This window comes from Amblyraja radiata, chromosome 6 (assembly GCF_010909765.2).
Source record: "Amblyraja radiata isolate CabotCenter1 chromosome 6, sAmbRad1.1.pri, whole genome shotgun sequence".
NCBI classification, from domain to species: domain Eukaryota; kingdom Metazoa; phylum Chordata; class Chondrichthyes; order Rajiformes; family Rajidae; genus Amblyraja; species Amblyraja radiata.
Window position 1 is genome coordinate 43,162,569 of NC_045961.1, and position 19,504 is coordinate 43,182,072.

Here is a 19,504-nt window from a genome sequence, read left to right on the forward strand (position 1 = left end):
ATGTTTCAATGAGATACCCTCTCATCCTTCTAAACTCCAGAGTGTACAAGCCCAGCTGCTCCATACTCTCAGCATATGACAGTTCCGCCTTCCGTGGAATTAACCTTGTAAACCTACGCTGCACTCCCTCAATAGCAGGAATGTCCTTCCTCACATTAGGGGACAAAAAATGCACACAATACTCCAGGTGTGGCCTCACTAGGGCTCTGCATAACTGCAGAAGGACCTCTTTGCTCCTATATTCGATTCAATATGATCATAGCTGATAATCCAGAATCAGTACCCCGTTCCTGCCTTCTCGCCATATACCCTGACTCCGCTAGCTTTAAGAACTCTATCTAACTCTCTCTTGAAAGCATACAGAGAATTGCCCTCCCTGCCCTCTGAGGGAGAGAATTCCACATTCACAACTCTCTGGGTGAAAACGTTTTTCCTCATCTATGTTCTAAATGGCCTACTCCTAATTCTTAAAATGTGGCCCCTGGTTCTTAGGCTGTCACAGCTGGGAGTGAGCTTAGGGCCTTTCAAATCCAAAACATCACCTATTCTTTTTCTCCAGAGATGCTGCCTGACCTGATGAGTTTCTCCAGCATGTTATATCCCCAGCCCTTTGACCCAACTTGTCCACATCGGCCAACATGTCCCAGCTACACTCGTTCCACCTGCCCACATTTGGTCCATATCCCTTCAAACCTCGTATCCATATGTCAAAGTTCGTTTCTTAAAAAGCAGATAGCAACAAATAGCAACTAAAACTGTTAAAGGTAAACCATGGCAATCTTTAATTGATTCATCAGGTGGGAATGGCAAAGATCTACAATGAGCACAAACGTTGCTCAGTGCTTCTCGGGCTCCACTCACAGAACTAAGGAAAGCTAGCACAATTATACATTTTTCTTATCAGTAAAACACTCCTACCAAGTCTGAATATGGCATGACTGAAAGATTCTGTAGCCTTTCAGAATATAAGAAAAGCTGGGTCTATATCAAGCTCATCCAATAACAAGTTATTACATATCTCTGGAGCGTCAGCTATTTTTTCAATCTTGTCTTCTTCATGGCCTTGAAAAGAAGCACATGTTATTACGCAGGCTGCCATCTTAATGTCTTTATTGAAAAGACAACCTGTCCTCCATATTTTGTTTCATATAATTTACAAAGTCATTCAGACTTGGCACCGAGCGATTCTTTTGTTCTACTAGACCATGCTTTTGTAGAAGAACTACTCCATTTTAGATTTGACTATTAGATTTGACTATTAGCTCTTTCACATGTACCTGTGTAACTGTTTCTTATATGTTGGGATAGTCCCTGCCTCAACTACCTCCTCTGGCAGCTTGTTCCATACACCCACCACCCTTTGTGTAAAAAAGTTACCCCTCAGATTTCTATTAAATCTTTTCCCCTTCACCTTAAACCTAAGTCCTCTAGTCCTTGATTCACCTTCTCTGGGCAAGAGACTCTGTGTATCTACTGTGCATGTACTAAAATAACATCCAAGCGAGTGGCAATATTCAGTAAAATGGATCTTAGATCACTAACGATTAATTGCAGATCAAAAGATTAAATGTCAAGTAAAACTATTAAAACAAATTTATGGAAATACTAAAACACAACTTCTTACCTTTCTTCCAGGATGCAATATCTCCCATTTACTTCAATGGGATCTGTGTACAATGTTAATAAGTGAACTCACTCATGGTATCTTCTACTTGTCGGAAATGGAGCGAGAACAAGTCATCCAGGGCCCCCAGGGCCTGCCTGAGAGAAAGATTACTGTGCTCGCACTATTTAACCAGACAGGATTTCCAGCCCGAGAGCTGGGAAACATGTGAAAGGTACTGCTGCCCTGTTGATGAGATATCCCCCCAGAGCACCACGAGGGCAGCTGCGAGACATCCAGCAGGATGGAACATTCCATGGGCGATTTAAACAGACACCTGCACTGGAAATCATGGTGCCCAATGCTCTGCCATTAATAACAGGCATTTTGTGGAAGAAAATGTCATAGGTACAATTTATCTGGTCTTTATTATATCACTGTTTGTGGGAGCATGGTGATTTCAAAGATGCGTCTGCATTACAAAGGTGATAAAGCACCGTTGACAGAATTGTGCTTTGGAATATATTTATCTCTGTCTTTCAAACCATTTTATGGCATAGAAGGGCTCCACTCGGCCCATCACGTTCACACTGACCAAATATAACCAAGGTTACAATTTGGAGATAGAAAACGTATTTTAATACATTTCAATAATAACACCTCCCCAGTGACCGAGTGCTGCCATTTGAAATGATAAATTAGTGGCACTGTCTTGACTCTCCAATCAACAACGTGCACGTATCCTTTAACATGGAAACATCTCACAAAAGCAATTTGATGTAGACATGTAATTTGGCCTCCTCTAGATTTTCAGACCAGCAGGATCCACACCTACAGGAGAGAGAAATGGAAATCAAATAAACACAACAGCGTATAATTTTTGTACATATAAAAATCTCTGAAAGCAGCTGCTTCCAAGAATCACAGATGTTGTTGTGCAATATTTCATGAACTGGAGTCACTTGGGCTTTGCGGTAACTCATTATTACGATAAATGCAACACTTCACAACAATATCCATATTTGTGCTTGGTTAACTATCTACCTCAGATTTCATGACATTTTTAGGAAGGTCTCAGGTTATTAAATACTTAACCAACAAAAAGAATGGCAAAGAGAACCACAGGGAAAGTTGGCATGGAATGACACAATCTTTGAACTTCCTTTATCAATTTATAGACATTCAACAATGTATCAGTCTAAAAAAAACAATTGCACAGACTGCCTCCCTAAACAGTGAATGTATTGACAAAGTATTTGTCCCTCTCTCAAGTAAACGCTTCATAAAAGTAATGAACCGACTGCAGCATTGCCAAAATAGCCTTGCTTCTTTTTTTTGTGTTATATTCCTTATACGGCATGGTGGCACAGCGGTAGATTGCTGCCTTACAGCGCCAGAGACCCGCGTTCCATCCTGACTATGGACACTACCTATTCTCCCATGATTTGCATGAGTTTTCTACGGGTGCTCCAGTTTCCTCCCACATTCCAAAGACGTACAGGTTTGTAGGTTAATTGGCTTTGGTAAAAATTGTAAAATTGTTCCAAGTGCGTAGGATAATGCTAGTGCACAGGGATCTCTGGTTGACGCTGGCTCGGTGGACCGAAGGGCCTGTTTCCACCCTTGTATCTCTAAACTTATGATGTGAAGACCCCTCCCAATCCACCCCGCTTCTTATGGGAAAATATCAAGAAAGCTTCCATCTTATCGAAATATTAATAATGCAGCTGTCAGGGTACTTTGTATCTACACAATGCAGGATACATGAGCTCTTGATGGTTCTCATCCACAGCTAGCACAATATTAATTCCTTGCCTTCTCAACCTTTTAGAGTCATAGTCATACAATGTTGAAACAGACCCTTCGGCCCAACTTGCCCACACTGACCAACATGTCACACCTGCACTATTCCCACCTGCCTGCATTGGGCCCATATCCCTCAAAACTTGTCCTATCCATGTACCTGTTCAAATGATTCTTATATATTGCAATAGTACCTGTCTCAACTACCTCCTCCAACAACTCGTTCCATACATGCACTGTGTGAAAAAGTTATCCCTTGATTTCCTATTAAATCTTTTCCCCTTCACCTCAAATCCTCTGGGTCTCGATTCCCTACTCTGGGCAAGAGACTCTGCGTCTACCCGATTTTCCCCTCATTATTTTGTATACCTCTATAAGATCACCCCTCATCCTCCTGCGTTCCACGGAAGTCTTAGCCTACTCAATCTCTCCCTATTGTTCAGGCCTTGGAGTTCTAGCAACATCCTCATAAATCTTCCATGCACCCTTTCCAGCTTGACAACATCTTTCCTATAACATGATGCACAGAACTGAACACAATACTCTCCACCAATGTCCCATATAACTGCAACATGACCTTCCGACTTCTACACTCAATACACTGACTGATGGCCAATGTGCCAAAAGCCTCATTGACCACCGTCTACCTGTGTACCACTTTCAATGAACTATGTACCTGCATTCCTAGATCCCTCTGCTCTACAACACTCCCCAGAGCCCTACCATTCACTGTGTAGGTCCTGTCCATGTTAGTCTTCCTAAAATGCAACACCACACATTTCTCTGTATCAAATTCCATCAAACTGCCCAAATGCCCAACTGATTAAGATCCTGCTGCAATTTTTGACAATCATCTTCATTATCTACAAACAACCCTCTTTAGTATCATCTGCAAACTTGCTAAACATGCCATGTATGTTCTCATCTAAATCAATAATTTTCTTTAATAATTTTGTGAATAATAGCCTCTTGTTTTTCAAAAAAGGTTGCTTATTTGTTTTCCAGCATTAAGCAATCCCAGTTAATTAGTAAACGCATTAATGAACGTTATTTATGAGGGTAGACACAAAATGCTGGAGTATTTCAGCGGGACTGGCCGCATTTCTGGAGAGAAGACATTGGTGACGTTTCGGGTCGAGACCCTTCTTCAGACCAGCATTTGCAGTTCTTTCCTATGCAATTTATGAGACTGATCTGGATGTATAAAAAAACATCCAAGAGAGTGGTGATATTTAACAGCTTTAAGGTAGTTCATAAATCACGAAATATTAATTACAGATCAAAAGATTTATAATAGCCTTTTGCATTACATTCTGCAACTTTATACAGTTAGTTAAAATTAGAAGTGAAAGTGGACAAAAAAAGAACCGATACAATAGTGTACCGTACTGTACTTAGCTTTATCTGCGCACAATGTCAGAGAAGCTGGCAGGTGCCTCTGGCAGAACTCCTAAGTGTACTGCAGAAAGTATGTGTTCTGACTCTAAAATGTTTTTTTCCTGAGCACTTCCCTCTTTTCTGTGCATCTTATCAGTAATAATGTTGGCTGTAGGCGGACAAAGTTCACCATTAAAGAATTCTTAATCACAAGTTCTATTTTTGTAATATCTTCACAGCCATAAAAAAAGTACTCTTGAAAAGTCTCCCATAAGGATGTTTATATGGCTTGACAATACAACAAGCAGCACCATAGCATCAGTACGCAGAGTTAGCAAGTACCAAGCAGAGAAAGTCCTTCAGATCTCTATTTCAGCAATACAAAGAATCATAACAAGGGAGTCACTGGTGTATCCACAGGGGGAAATGCACCTCAGGAAAGAAGTGCCATTGATGCCCTTTCATGCACTGTTCAGTTATGAGAGGATTTATGAAGGAAAGTATTACGAGGTTTCTGTGTAGAGATAAATCTAGGAAAACTTTTATAATTTTTTTGTACCAATTTGTAATGTCTGTGGGATATTTTCCTTTTGTTTACTTTCACTTTTCATTGATGTGTGGTAAGAATGCAGAATCACCCGAGCAGGAAAAATATATTCATCCTAAGTATCTGTGATGGTATGCAGTTGTATCTGAAACACTTAAAGTAATAAACAGAGATTTCTAGGTAATCCTTAAACCAAAAAAATAATCAGACTCAATTACTATTCTTTAGTAATTGAATATCTATCTATCTATTAATATATAAAACTCTCGCCCAAAATTCCGAAACGGAACTCCGTCCGGCTGTCACATTTCTTCCATTGATTCCCTGCAACTCCGAAACTGGACGCAGAATCGCCGACATCTTTTCCATTTCGGTAGAGATTTCACTTTTCTTTCTAAGTATCCGCTCCTCATTACATTCCGTCGTGTTTAAGTACACGTTTTTTATCAAATCCTTCCCCCCCCCCCCCCAATATTTCAAAACTAAACTGGCTTCACACCCACAGAACCTTCACCAGCCCCAGCCCCTGCTGAACGTTCCATCGTGTGATGTCACAATGCCCAATCTTCACATATGTCCAATCGGAATGGATCCATTTACATATGCCTATGCAGGAGCCCCAGCCAATGGTGAAGGTTCCATCGTGTGATGTCACAATGCCCAATGCTCAAAGACATCGTTGCCATAGAGAGGGAGTACAGAGAAGGTTCACCAGGCTGATTCCTGTTATGTCAGAACTTTCATATGAAGAAAGACTGGATAGACTCGCCTTGTAATCGCTAGATTTTAGAAGATTGAGGGGGTATCTTATAGAGACGTTTAAAATTCTTAAGGGGTTGGACAGGCTAGATGCAGGAAGATTGTTCCGGATGTTGGGGAAGACCAGAACAAGGGGTCAAAGTTTAAGGATAAGGGGGAACGCTGAATCGCCGACATCATTTCCATTTTGGTAGAGATTTCTCTTTTCTTTCTAAGTATCCGTTCCTCATTACATTTCGACGTGTTTAAGTGTACGTTTTTAATCAAATCCTAACCCCCCCCCCCCCAATATTTCAAAACTAAACTGGCTTCACACCCACAGAACCTTCACCAGCCCCAGCCCCTGCTGAGCGTTCCATCGTGTGATGTCACAATGCCCAATCTTCACATATGTCCAATCGGAATGGATTCATTTACATATGCCTATGCAGGAGCCCCAGCCAATGGTGAACGTTCCATCGTGTGATGTCACAATGCCCAGTGCTCATAGACATCGTTGCCATAGTGACAGTACAGAGAGTCAGATGTGGGCCGAGGAGCCTTCAAGACAACATGAGATGTTCCCATATTGTGTGAAAATATTTACGTCATTCACCCCTGAACCTCGATAAGCACACCACCTGCACATCTTAATTAAATTAGAGAAAAACGGAAAAGAGGTCGGGCATTTACACTTTAAGGCTCTGTGTGTGTCGAAGCTTCGTGTGTGTGATGCCGCACCGCTAACCCCCCCACCACCCCCCCCCCACGCGTTGCCGAGACGGACCCGACTTCGACGACTTCAAGATACGATATTTTAAGACGGCAGGGACCCGACTTCGACGACCAAATCTCCCCTGGGGGCTACAGGTAGGGAACGGTCTTTATGCACTTTTCCAACTCTGTGGGTGGGGGTGGTTAGTGTGTGTGAGGCGCCCCCCCCCCCCCCCCCCCCCCCCAGTGGGGGCTACGGGTAGGGAACGGCTGCGTTGGGGGATCAGACCCAACGGGTTTGCCATTGGTCGTCGTGTTTAAGTGCACGTTTTTAATCAAATCCCACCCCACCCCCCCCCCCCCAATATTTCACAACTAAACTGGCTTCTCACCCATAGAAGCAGCACCAGCCCCAGCCCCTGGTGAACGTTCCATCGTGTGATGTCACAATGCCCAATGTTCAAATACATCGTTGCCATAGAGGGAGTACAGAGAAGGTTCACCAGACTGATTCCTGGGATGTCAGGACTTTCATATGACGAAAGACTGGATAGACTCGGCTTGTACATGCTAGAATTTAAAAGATTGAGGGGGTATCTTATAGAAACTTACAAAATTCTTAAGGGGTTGGACAGGCTAGATGCAGGAAGATTGTTCCAGATGTTGGGGAAGTCCAGAACAAGGGGTCACAGTTTAAGGATAAGGGGTAAATCTTTTAGGACCGAGATGAGAAAAACATTTTTAACACAGAGAGTGGTGAATCTCTGGAATTCACTGGCACAGAAGGTAGTTGAGGCCTGTTCATTGGCTGTATTTAAGAGGGAGTTAGATGTGGTCCTTGTGGCTAAAGGGATCAGGGGGTATGGAGAGAAGGCAGGTACAGGATACTGAGTTGGATGATCAGCCACGATCATATTGAATGGTGGTGCAGGCTCGAAGGGCCGAATGGCCTACTCCTGCACTTAATTTCAATGGTTCTATGTTTCCCTCTCCGAAACCCCTCTCCCACCCATCCCTCTCTCCCCCACCCCCCTTCCCTCTCTACGCCACCCCCTTCCTCCTACCCCTCTGTCCCTCTTCCATCACTCCCCCTACCCCTCTCCACCTCCCTCTCCACTCTTTCCCCTCTCTCCCCCACCCCTCTCCCCCTCCCTCCCTCCTTCCCTACCTCCCCACCCTCCCCCTCCCCCCCATCTACCTCCCCATCCCCCTCTCTCCCCCCCTACCCCGCTCTCCTTTCCCTCCCAAATCTGTCCCATTTCCTCCACCTCCTCTCCCCTCCCTCCCCTCTTCACATCCCCCCTCCCTCCCCCCACCTGTGTGTTTGGGGGTTGGTTAATATGAGTTTGATGCCGCAGCCCCCCCTCCCCCCCCCCCCCCCCTGCAAAACGCCGTTGGGGAAACAGACCCAACGGTCTGCACTTGGTCTAGTTAATATATAAAACTCTCGCCCAAAATTCCGAAACGGAACTCCGTCCGGCTGTCACATTTCTTCCATTGATTCCCTGCAACTCCGAAACTGGACGCAGAATCGCCGACATCTTTTCCATTTCGGTAGAGATTTCACTTTTCTTTCTAAGTATCCGCTCCTCATTACATTCCGTCGTGTTTAAGTACACGTTTTTAATCAAATCCTTCCCCCCCCCCCCCAATATTTCAAAACTAAACTGGCTTCACACCCACAGAACCTTCACCAGCCCCAGCCCCTGCTGAACGTTCCATCGTGTGATGTCACAATGCCCAATCTTCACATATGTCCAATCGGAATGGATCCATTTACATATGCCTATGCAGGAGCCCAAGCCAATGGTGAACGTTCCATCGTGTGATGTCACAATGCCCAATGCTCAAAGACATCGTTGCCATAGAGAGGGAGTACAGAGAAGGTTCACCAGGCTGATTCCTGTTATGTCAGAACTTTCATATGAAGAAAGACTGGATAGACTCGCCTTGTAATCGCTAGATTTTAGAAGATTGAGGGGGTATCTTATAGAGACGTTTAAAATTCTTAAGGGGTTGGACAGGCTAGATGCAGGAAGATTGTTCCGGATGTTGGGGAAGACCAGAACAAGGGGTCAAAGTTTAAGGATAAGGGGGAACGCTGAATCGCCGACATCTTTTCCATTTTGGTAGAGATTTCTCTTTTCTTTCTAAGTATCCGTTCCTCATTACATTTCGACGTGTTTAAGTGTACGTTTTTAATCAAATCCTAACCCCCCCCCCCCCCCCAATATTTCAAAACTAAACTGGCTTCACACCCACAGAACCTTCACCAGCACCAGCCCCTGCTGAGCGTTCCATCGTGTGATGTCACAATGCCCAATCTTCACATATGTCCAATCGGAATGGATTCATTTACATATGCCTATGCAGGAGCCCCAGCCAATGGTGAACGTTCCATCGTGTGATGTCACAATGCCCAGTGCTCATAGACATCGTTGCCATAGTGACAGTACAGAGAGTCAGATGTGGGCCGAGGAGCCTTCAAGACAACATGAGATGTTCCCATATTGTGTGAAAATATTTACGTCATTCACCCCTGAACCTCGATAAGAACACCACCTGCACATCTTAATTAAATTAGAGAAAAACGGAAAAGAGGTCGGGCATTTACACTTTTAAGGCTCTGTGTGTGTCGAAGCTTCGTGTGTGTGATGCCGCACCGCTAACCCCCCCACCACCCCCCCCACGCGTTGCCGAGACGGACCCGACTTCGACGACTTCAAGATACGATATTTTAAGACGGCAGGGACCCGACTTCGACGACCAAATCTCCCCTGGGGGCTACAGGTAGGGAACGGTCTTTATGCACTTTTCCAACTCTGTGTGTGGGGGTGGTTAGTGTGTGTGAGGCGCCCGCCCCCCACCCCCCCCCCCAGTGGGGGCTACGGGTAGGGAACGGCTGCGTTGGGGGATCAGACCCAACGGGTTTGCCATTGGTCGTCGTGTTTAAGTGCACGTTTTTAATCAAATCCTAACCCCCCCCCCCCCCCCCCAATATTTCACAACTAAACTGGCTTCTCACCCATAGAAGCAGCACCAGCCCCAGCCCCTGGTGAACGTTCCATCGTGTGATGTCACAATGCCCAATGTTCAAATACATCGTTGCCATAGAGGGAGTACAGAGAAGGTTCACCAGACTGATTCCTGGGATGTCAGGACTTTCATATGACGAAAGACTGGATAGACTCGGCTTGTACATGCTAGAATTTAAAAGATTGAGGGGGTATCTTATAGAAACTTACAAAATTCTTAAGGGGTTGGACAGGCTAGATGCAGGAAGATTGTTCCAGATGTTGGGGAAGTCCAGAACAAGGGGTCACAGTTTAAGGATAAGGGGTAAATCTTTTAGGACCGAGATGAGAAAAACATTTTTAACACAGAGAGTGGTGAATCTCTGGAATTCACTGGCACAGAAGGTAGTTGAGGCCTGTTCATTGGCTGTATTTAAGAGGGAGTTAGATGTGGTCCTTGTGGCTAAAGGGATCAGGGGGTATGGAGAGAAGGCAGGTACAGGATACTGAGTTGGATGATCAGCCACGATCATATTGAATGGTGGTGCAGGCTCGAAGGGCCGAATGGCCTACTCCTGCACTTAATTTCAATGGTTCTATGTTTCCCTCTCCGAAACCCCTCTCCCACCCATCCCTCTCTCCCCCACCCCCCTTCCCTCTCTACGCCACCCCCTTCCTCCTACCCCTCTGTCCCTCTTCCATCACTCCCCCTACCCCTCTCCACCTCCCTCTCCACTCTTTCCCCTCTCTCCCCCACCCCTCTCCCCCTCCCTCCCTCCTTCCCTACCTCCCCATCCTCCCCCTCCACCACATCTATCTCCCCATCCCCTTCTCTCACCCCCTACCCCGCTCTCCTTTCCCTCCCAAATCTGTCCCATTTCCTCCACCTCCTCTCCCCTCCCTCCCCTCTTCACATCCCCCCTCCCTCCACCCACCTGTGTGTTTGGGGGTTGGTTAATATGAGTTTGATGCCGCAGCCCCCCCTCCCCCCCCCCCCCCCTGCAAAACGCCGTTGGGGAAACAGACCCAACGGGTCTGCACTTGGTCTAGTTAATATATAAAACTCTCGCCCAAAATTCCGAAACGGAACTCCGTCCGGCTGTCACATTTCTTCCATTGATTCCCTGCAACTCCGAAACTGGACGCAGAATCGCCGACATCTTTTCCATTTCGGTAGAGATTTCACTTTTCTTTCTAAGTATCCGCTCCTCATTACATTCCGTCGTGTTTAAGTACACGTTTTTAATCAAATCCTTCCCCCCCCCCCCCCAATATTTCAAAACTAAACTGGCTTCACACCCACAGAACCTTCACCAGCCCCAGCCCCTGCTGAACGTTCCATCGTGTGATGTCACAATGCCCAATCTTCACATATGTCCAATCGGAATGGATCCATTTACATATGCCTATGCAGGAGCCCAAGCCAATGGTGAACGTTCCATCGTGTGATGTCACAATGCCCAATGCTCAAAGACATCGTTGCCATAGAGAGGGATTACAGAGAAGGTTCACCAGGCTGATTCCTGTTATGTCAGAACTTTCATATGAAGAAAGACTGGATAGACTCGCCTTGTAATCGCTAGATTTTAGAAGATTGAGGGGGTATCTTATAGAGACGTTTAAAATTCTTAAGGGGTTGGACAGGCTAGATGCAGGAAGATTGTTCCGGATGTTGGGGAAGACCAGAACAAGGGGTCAAAGTTTAAGGATAAGGGGGAACGCTGAATCGCCGACATCTTTTCCATTTTGGTAGAGATTTCTCTTTTCTTTCTAAGTATCCGTTCCTCATTACATTTCGACGTGTTTAAGTGTACGTTTTTAATCAAATCCTAACCCCCCCCCCCCCCCCAATATTTCAAAACTAAACTGGCTTCACACCCACAGAACCTTCACCAGCACCAGCCCCTGCTGAGCGTTCCATCGTGTGATGTCACAATGCCCAATCTTCACATATGTCCAATCGGAATGGATTCATTTACATATGCCTATGCAGGAGCCCAAGCCAATGGTGAACGTTCCATCGTGTGATGTCACAATGCCCAGTGCTCATAGACATCGTTGCCATAGTGACAGTACAGAGAGTCAGATGTGGGCCGAGGAGCCTTCAAGACAATATGAGATGTTCCCATATTGTGTGAAAATATTTACGTCATTCACCCCTGAACCTCGATAAGAACACCACCTGCACATCTTAATTAAATTAGAGAAAAACGGAAAAGAGGTCGGGCATTTACACTTTTAAGGCTCTGTGTGTGTCGAAGCTTCGTGTGTGTGATGCCGCACCGCTAACCCCCCCACCACCCCCCCCACGCGTTGCCGAGACGGACCCGACTTCGACGACTTCAAGATACGATATTTTAAGACGGCAGGGACCCGACTTCGACGACCAAATCTCCCCTGGGGGCTACAGGTAGGGAACGGTCTTTATGCACTTTTCCAACTCTGTGTGTGGGGGTGGTTAGTGTGTGTGAGGCGCCCGCCCCCCACCCCCCCCCCCCAGTGGGGGCTACGGGTAGGGAACGGCTGCGTTGGGGGATCAGACCCAACGGGTTTGCCATTGGTCGTCGTGTTTAAGTGCACGTTTTTAATCAAATCCTAACCCACCCCCCCCCCCCCCAATATTTCACAACTAAACTGGCTTCTCACCCATAGAAGCAGCACCAGCCCCAGCCCCTGGTGAACGTTCCATCGTGTGATGTCACAATGCCCAATGTTCAAATACATCGTTGCCATAGAGGGAGTACAGAGAAGGTTCACCAGACTGATTCCTGGGATGTCAGGACTTTCATATGACGAAAGACTGGATAGACTCGGCTTGTACATGCTAGAATTTAAAAGATTGAGGGGGTATCTTATAGAAACTTACAAAATTCTTAAGGGGTTGGACAGGCTAGATGCAGGAAGATTGTTCCAGATGTTGGGGAAGTCCAGAACAAGGGGTCACAGTTTAAGGATAAGGGGTAAATCTTTTAGGACCGAGATGAGAAAAACATTTTTAACACAGAGAGTGGTGAATCTCTGGAATTCACTGGCACAGAAGGTAGTTGAGGCCTGTTCATTGGCTGTATTTAAGAGGGAGTTAGATGTGGTCCTTGTGGCTAAAGGGATCAGGGGGTATGGAGAGAAGGCAGGTACAGGATACTGAGTTGGATGATCAGCCACGATCATATTGAATGGTGGTGCAGGCTCGAAGGGCCGAATGGCCTACTCCTGCACTTAATTTCAATGGTTCTATGTTTCCCTCTCCGAAACCCCTCTCCCACCCATCCCTCTCTCCCCCACCCCCCTTCCCTCTCTACGCCACCCCCTTCCTCCTACCCCTCTGTCCCTCTTCCATCACTCCCCCTACCCCTCACCACCTCCCTCTCCACTCTTTCCCCTCTCTCCCCCACCCCTCTCCCCCTCCCTCCCTCCTTCCCTACCTCCCCATCCTCCCCCTCCACCACATCTATCTCCCCATCCCCTTCTCTCACCCCCTACCCCGCTCTCCTTTCCCTCCCAAATCTGTCCCATTTCCTCCACCTCCTCTCCCCTCCCTCCCCTCTTCACATCCCCCCTCCCTCCCCCCACCTGTGTGTTTGGGGGTTGGTTAATATGAGTTTGATGCCGCAGCCCCCCCTCCCCCCCCCCCCCCCTGCAAAACGCCGTTGGGGAAACAGACCCAACGGGTCTGCACTTGGTCTAGTTAATATATAAAACTCTCGCCCAAAATTCCGAAACGGAACTCCGTCCGGCTGTCACATTTCTTCCATTGATTCCCTGCAACTCCGAAACTGGACGCAGAATCGCCGACATCTTTTCCATTTCGGTAGAGATTTCACTTTTCTTTCTAAGTATCCGCTCCTCATTACATTCCGTCGTGTTTAAGTACACGTTTTTAATCAAATCCTTCCCCCCCCCCCCCCAATATTTCAAAACTAAACTGGCTTCACACCCACAGAACCTTCACCAGCCCCAGCCCCTGCTGAACGTTCCATCGTGTGATGTCACAATGCCCAATCTTCACATATGTCCAATCGGAATGGATCCATTTACATATGCCTATGCAGGAGCCCAAGCCAATGGTGAACGTTCCATCGTGTGATGTCACAATGCCCAATGCTCAAAGACATCGTTGCCATAGAGAGGGAGTACAGAGAAGGTTCACCAGGCTGATTCCTGTTATGTCAGAACTTTCATATGAAGAAAGACTGGATAGACTCGCCTTGTAATCGCTAGATTTTAGAAGATTGAGGGGGTATCTTATAGAGACGTTTAAAATTCTTAAGGGGTTGGACAGGCTAGATGCAGGAAGATTGTTCCGGATGTTGGGGAAGACCAGAACAAGGGGTCAAAGTTTAAGGATAAGGGGGAACGCTGAATCGCCGACATCTTTTCCATTTTGGTAGAGATTTCTCTTTTCTTTCTAAGTATCCGTTCCTCATTACATTTCGACGTGTTTAAGTGTACGTTTTTAATCAAATCCTAACCCCCCCCCCCCCCCCCCAATATTTCAAAACTAAACTGGCTTCACACCCACAGAACCTTCACCAGCCCCAGCCCCTGCTGAGCGTTCCATCGTGTGATGTCACAATGCCCAATCTTCACATATGTCCAATCGGAATGGATTCATTTACATATGCCTATGCAGGAGCCCCAGCCAATGGTGAAGGTTCCATCGTGTGATGTCACAATGCCCAATGTTCAAAGACATCGTTGCCATAGTGACAGTACAGAGAGTCAGATGTGGGCCGAGGAGCCTTCAAGACAACATGAGATGTTCCCATATTGTGTGAAAATATTTACGTCATTCACCCCTGAACCTCGATAAGAACACCACCTGCACATCTTAATTAAATTAGAGAAAAAACGGAAAAGAGGTCGGGCATTTACACTTTTAAGGCTCTGTGTGTGTCGAAGCTTCGTGTGTGTGATGCCGCACCGCTAACCCCCCCACCACCCCCCCCCACGCGTTGCCGAGACGGACCCGACTTCGACGACTTCAAGATACGATATTTTAAGACGGCAGGGACCCGACTTCGACGACCAAATCTCCCCTGGGGGCTACAGGTAGGGAACGGTCTTTATGCACTTTTCCAACTCTGTGTGTGGGGGTGGTTAGTGTGTGTGAGGCGCCCGCCCCCCACCCCCCCCCCCCCAGTGGGGGCTACGGGTAGGGAACGGCTGCGTTGGGGGATCAGACCCAACGGGTTTGCCATTGGTCGTCGTGTTTAAGTGCACGTTTTTAATCAAATCCTAACCCACCCCCCCCCCCCAATATTTCACAACTAAACTGGCTTCTCACCCATAGAAGCAGCACCAGCCCCAGCCCCTGGTGAACGTTCCATCGTGTGATGTCACAATGCCCAATGTTCAAATACATCGTTGCCATAGAGGGAGTACAGAGAAGGTTCACCAGACTGATTCCTGGGATGTCAGGACTTTCATATGACGAAAGACTGGATAGACTCGGCTTGTACATGCTAGAATTTAAAAGATTGAGGGGGTATCTTATAGAAACTTACAAAATTCTTAAGGGGTTGGACAGGCTAGATGCAGGAAGATTGTTCCAGATGTTGGGGAAGTCCAGAACAAGGGGTCACAGTTTAAGGATAAGGGGTAAATCTTTTAGGACCGAGATGAGAAAAACATTTTTAACACAGAGAGTGGTGAATCTCTGGAATTCACTGGCACAGAAGGTAGTTGAGGCCTGTTCATTGGCTGTATTTAAGAGGGAGTTAGATGTGGTCCTTGTGGCTAAAGGGATCAGGGGGTATGGAGAGAAGGCAGGTACAGGATACTGAGTTGGATGATCAGCCACGATCATATTGAATGGTGGTGCAGGCTCGAAGGGCCGAATGGCCTACTCCTGCACTTAATTTCAATGGTTCTATGTTTCCCTCTCCGAAACCCCTCTCCCACCCATCCCTCTCTCCCCCACCCCCCTTCCCTCTCTACGCCACCCCCTTCCTCCTACCCCTCTGTCCCTCTTCCATCACTCCCCCTACCCCTCTCCACCTCCCTCTCCACTCTTTCCCCTCTCTCCCCCACCCCTCTCCCCCTCCCTCCCTCCTTCCCTACCTCCCCATCCTCCCCCTCCACCACATCTATCTCCCCATCCCCCTCTCTCACCCCCTACCCCGCTCTCCTTTCCCTCCCAAATCTGTCCCATTTCCTCCACCTCCTCTCCCCTCCCTCCCCTCTTCACATCCCCCCTCCCTCCACCCACCTGTGTGTTTGGGGGTTGGTTAATATGAGTTTGATGCCGCAGCCCCCCCCCCCCCCCCCCCCCCTGCAAAACGCCGTTGGGGAAACAGACCCAACGGGTCTGCACTTGGTCTAGTATATAATTAAAAGTCTCATCTTGACCACTTCCTGTTTGCACTGTGCTTTGATTTTAGAAAAAACGCTACCACATATGGCCATCTTACCCAGTCCTCTTCCGCTGCGCAAGCCCCAAGGATTTTTCCCATCGATTAAAAATAAAAGACTTATTAGTGTTTAAAAAATCTTGAGATTCTCTCTCCTGTCAATCACCGCCATTAAGGCCACGCCCCTTCTGGTGGGAGGGTGAGGGACTATAAAACCCAGAAGTGTGGATGTGGCTCAGTCTGTCTGCAAGATGGCGAGGGAGTGGTCACGACAGACAGAGTTGGGAAACTACAGAACACTGAGTTTTCAATGTACGTGAATAAATGATTTGTTAGCCCTGAATGAAAATGAAATTAGTAGTTTGGCCTGGCCTGTGCTTGAAACTGCAATGGCAATGGAAATGAAGTGAAAATGTAATGGGATATTTGGCTAGGGCCTGCCCTGTGCTTGAAACTGCAATGGCAATGGAAATGAAGTGAAAATGCAATCAGCTGTTTGGCTTCAGCCTGCCATGTGCTTGAAACTGCAATGGCAATGGAAATGTAGTGAAAATGCAATGAGCTGTTTGGCTTGAGCCTGCCCTGTGCTTGAAAGTGCAATGGCAATGGAAATGAATGAAAATGCAATCAGCTGTTTGGCTTGAGCCTGCCCTGTGCTTGAAAGTGCAATGGCAATGGAAATTAAGTGAAAATGCAATCAGCTGTTTGGCTTGGCCTGCCCTGTGCTTGAAACTGCAATGGCAATGGAAGTGAAATGAAAATGCAATGAGCTATTCGGCCTGCCCTGTGCTTGAAACTGCAATGCAATTGGAAATGAAATGAAATTAGTTATTTGCCTGCCTGAACCCATTAAATTTGGCGCACAAGGCTCCTCTTAGCCAAAAAAGCAGTCCATTTTGCCAAAAATGCCCGTACTAGCCCTGGAGGAGCAATTTGCCCCAAAAGCCCCTTGCCAGGCCAGGAAAAGTACAGGAAAAAGTGCCTTTCACTGAGATTTCACTCAGATTTTTTTAAGAGGCCCTTCGGCCCATCAGGCCTGCACTAGCCCAGGAGTCCCTTCGGTCCATCAGTAAGTATTCCCCCCTGCAAGTATTAAACCTCACCCCAGTACTTTTCTCCCTCCCTTCATTTGCTCACTATGAGATTCAGACCAGGATAGACTTTCCTCCTTCATTGCTGTGATCTGCAGAAAAAGATGAAAAATGTCTAAAATTGATTCTCCACCCTCTCCCCCTTCTCTCTCTTACAGAGTCTCTCACCTGTTTTGGGCAGAATTTCTGGCAGTTTCTGAGCTGCCAGCCCACCAGGCCTGAGTGACTGAGCTGCCAGCCCGCCAGGCCTGGGTGACTGATCCGCCAGCCCAAGAACCCATTTTGCCCACAACACCCATACTAGTGCTCCAGAAAGCCGCTCCCCCCCCCCCCCATGGGACATGGGACCCAACGTGTCCTACCTAGTCTAGTATTATATTATATTTTTCTATTATCATTTTCTAAGTCAACAACAGACAACCCAACTTACTACAGACACAAATATATTTTAGTGTTTATTCAATCTTCTCAGCCAAAAACATGTCTAAATCAAATTGCTTTTGTGAGATTTTTTTACGTGAAAGATCTATATAAATGCACGTTGTTGATTGAGAGTCAAGACAGTGCCACTAATTTATCATTTCAAATGGCAGCACTCAGTCTCTGGAGAGGTGTTATTATTGAAACATAATTAAAATAGGTTTTCCATCTCCAAATTATATCCTTGGTTATATTTGGCCAGTGTGGACATGATTGGCAGAGAGGATCCCATCTCTGCCTTAAACATCTATGATTTTTATTTAGTAAATGTGTCAAATAGTACATATTACCAATCAAAAGTTAGGAATTCTGGACAAAAAGAGTAGATCTAGTGGCATGGTTTCAAAAATGCAGAAGAACCTGGTGGGCTGCCTTTCTTACAGCATTATCAGAGAAACCAAAGCATTTGGGCCAGTTATTATCTGCTCCTGCTAACAAACTCGATGTTGGAGGAAGCAGAATTGAGGTGAACATCTCCCCTCTAACCTGCACCAGGTATCAGCATAATTTCTTTATCATTAGTTTAGTACTTTAGAGAAACAGCATGGAAACATGCCCTTTGGCCCACTGAGTCTGCACCATCAGCAATCACCCTGTACTTACACACTTGGGACAATTTATAATTTTACAGAGGCCAATTAGCCTACAAATCTATACACCTTTAGAGTGTGGGAGGAAACCGGACCACCTGGAGAAAACCCACGTGGTCACAGGGAGAACATACAAACTCCATACAAAGAGCACCCCTGGTCAGGATCGAACTAGGGTCTCTGGCGCTGTAAGGTGGCAACTCTACTGCTGCGCCGATTGTTTTAAATCTCTTGAATTTCCAGTGAATTGAGGCATGACTTACATTTAAGATAAATTCTTCATCAAATGAATCTAAATGAATAAAACATTTAAACTATTGTGATATTAATGAGTGGTTAGAAAACTTTAAAATCATACATTTGTTTTTCAGAGATGATATTGAAGGTTTCATTTTTATCATATTTATTTACTTCATATTTCCACTTTACTTACCTGATGCTTTGCATGTTCTACTGGAAAGGGGACATTTAAGTAACTGGACTATTAACAATCTTAGAATTAACACATTAGGCACACTTTATACATTCCTTGCTTTCTCAAAATATTAAGCAAAAGGTGATGAAGAATAGTGAGATGATTACTTGGACTTGTTTATTTGACTGCTAACAATGTTTTAATATAAAAATTCCATGGTCTAAGATTGCTTACGCCTATTAAATTCATTTCATCCTGTCTACAATGCTACCCACCTTCAATGTTATACAGCTGTTAAATAATTAAATTGTATGTGCGGCAGATATTTAATGCAATATCGTATAACACGTTCATCCATTGCTCATTTTGCATCCAAATATTTTTCCATAAACCAAAGATTAAATTATCGTGACTACTTTAGAAAGATGTGAAGCTACCTTATCATAACCGATTGAGAACCTACAGTTTTTCATACTTAATGATCAGTTCAGTGAGATTTTTTATGTTATATAATATATGTAAGTATCACAATACTCAAAATAATTGAGCTTTCCTAAAGCACTGAGTTTCTGGCTGGACACCATTAACCATGATTGAAAGTGAACCCGTCAAGATTATGTTCTTGCAGAAAGGCAATGGGTAGTTTTATGCAGGAGACATTCGCTGTTGTGAATGACAAATGCTAGCTGAACCAGTCAAGGAGAAAATCATTGTAAAAACACAGCCTAAAGGTGCAGTCAATTAATTGATGGCATAGTGTATGTCAGAACCCATAAATGGTC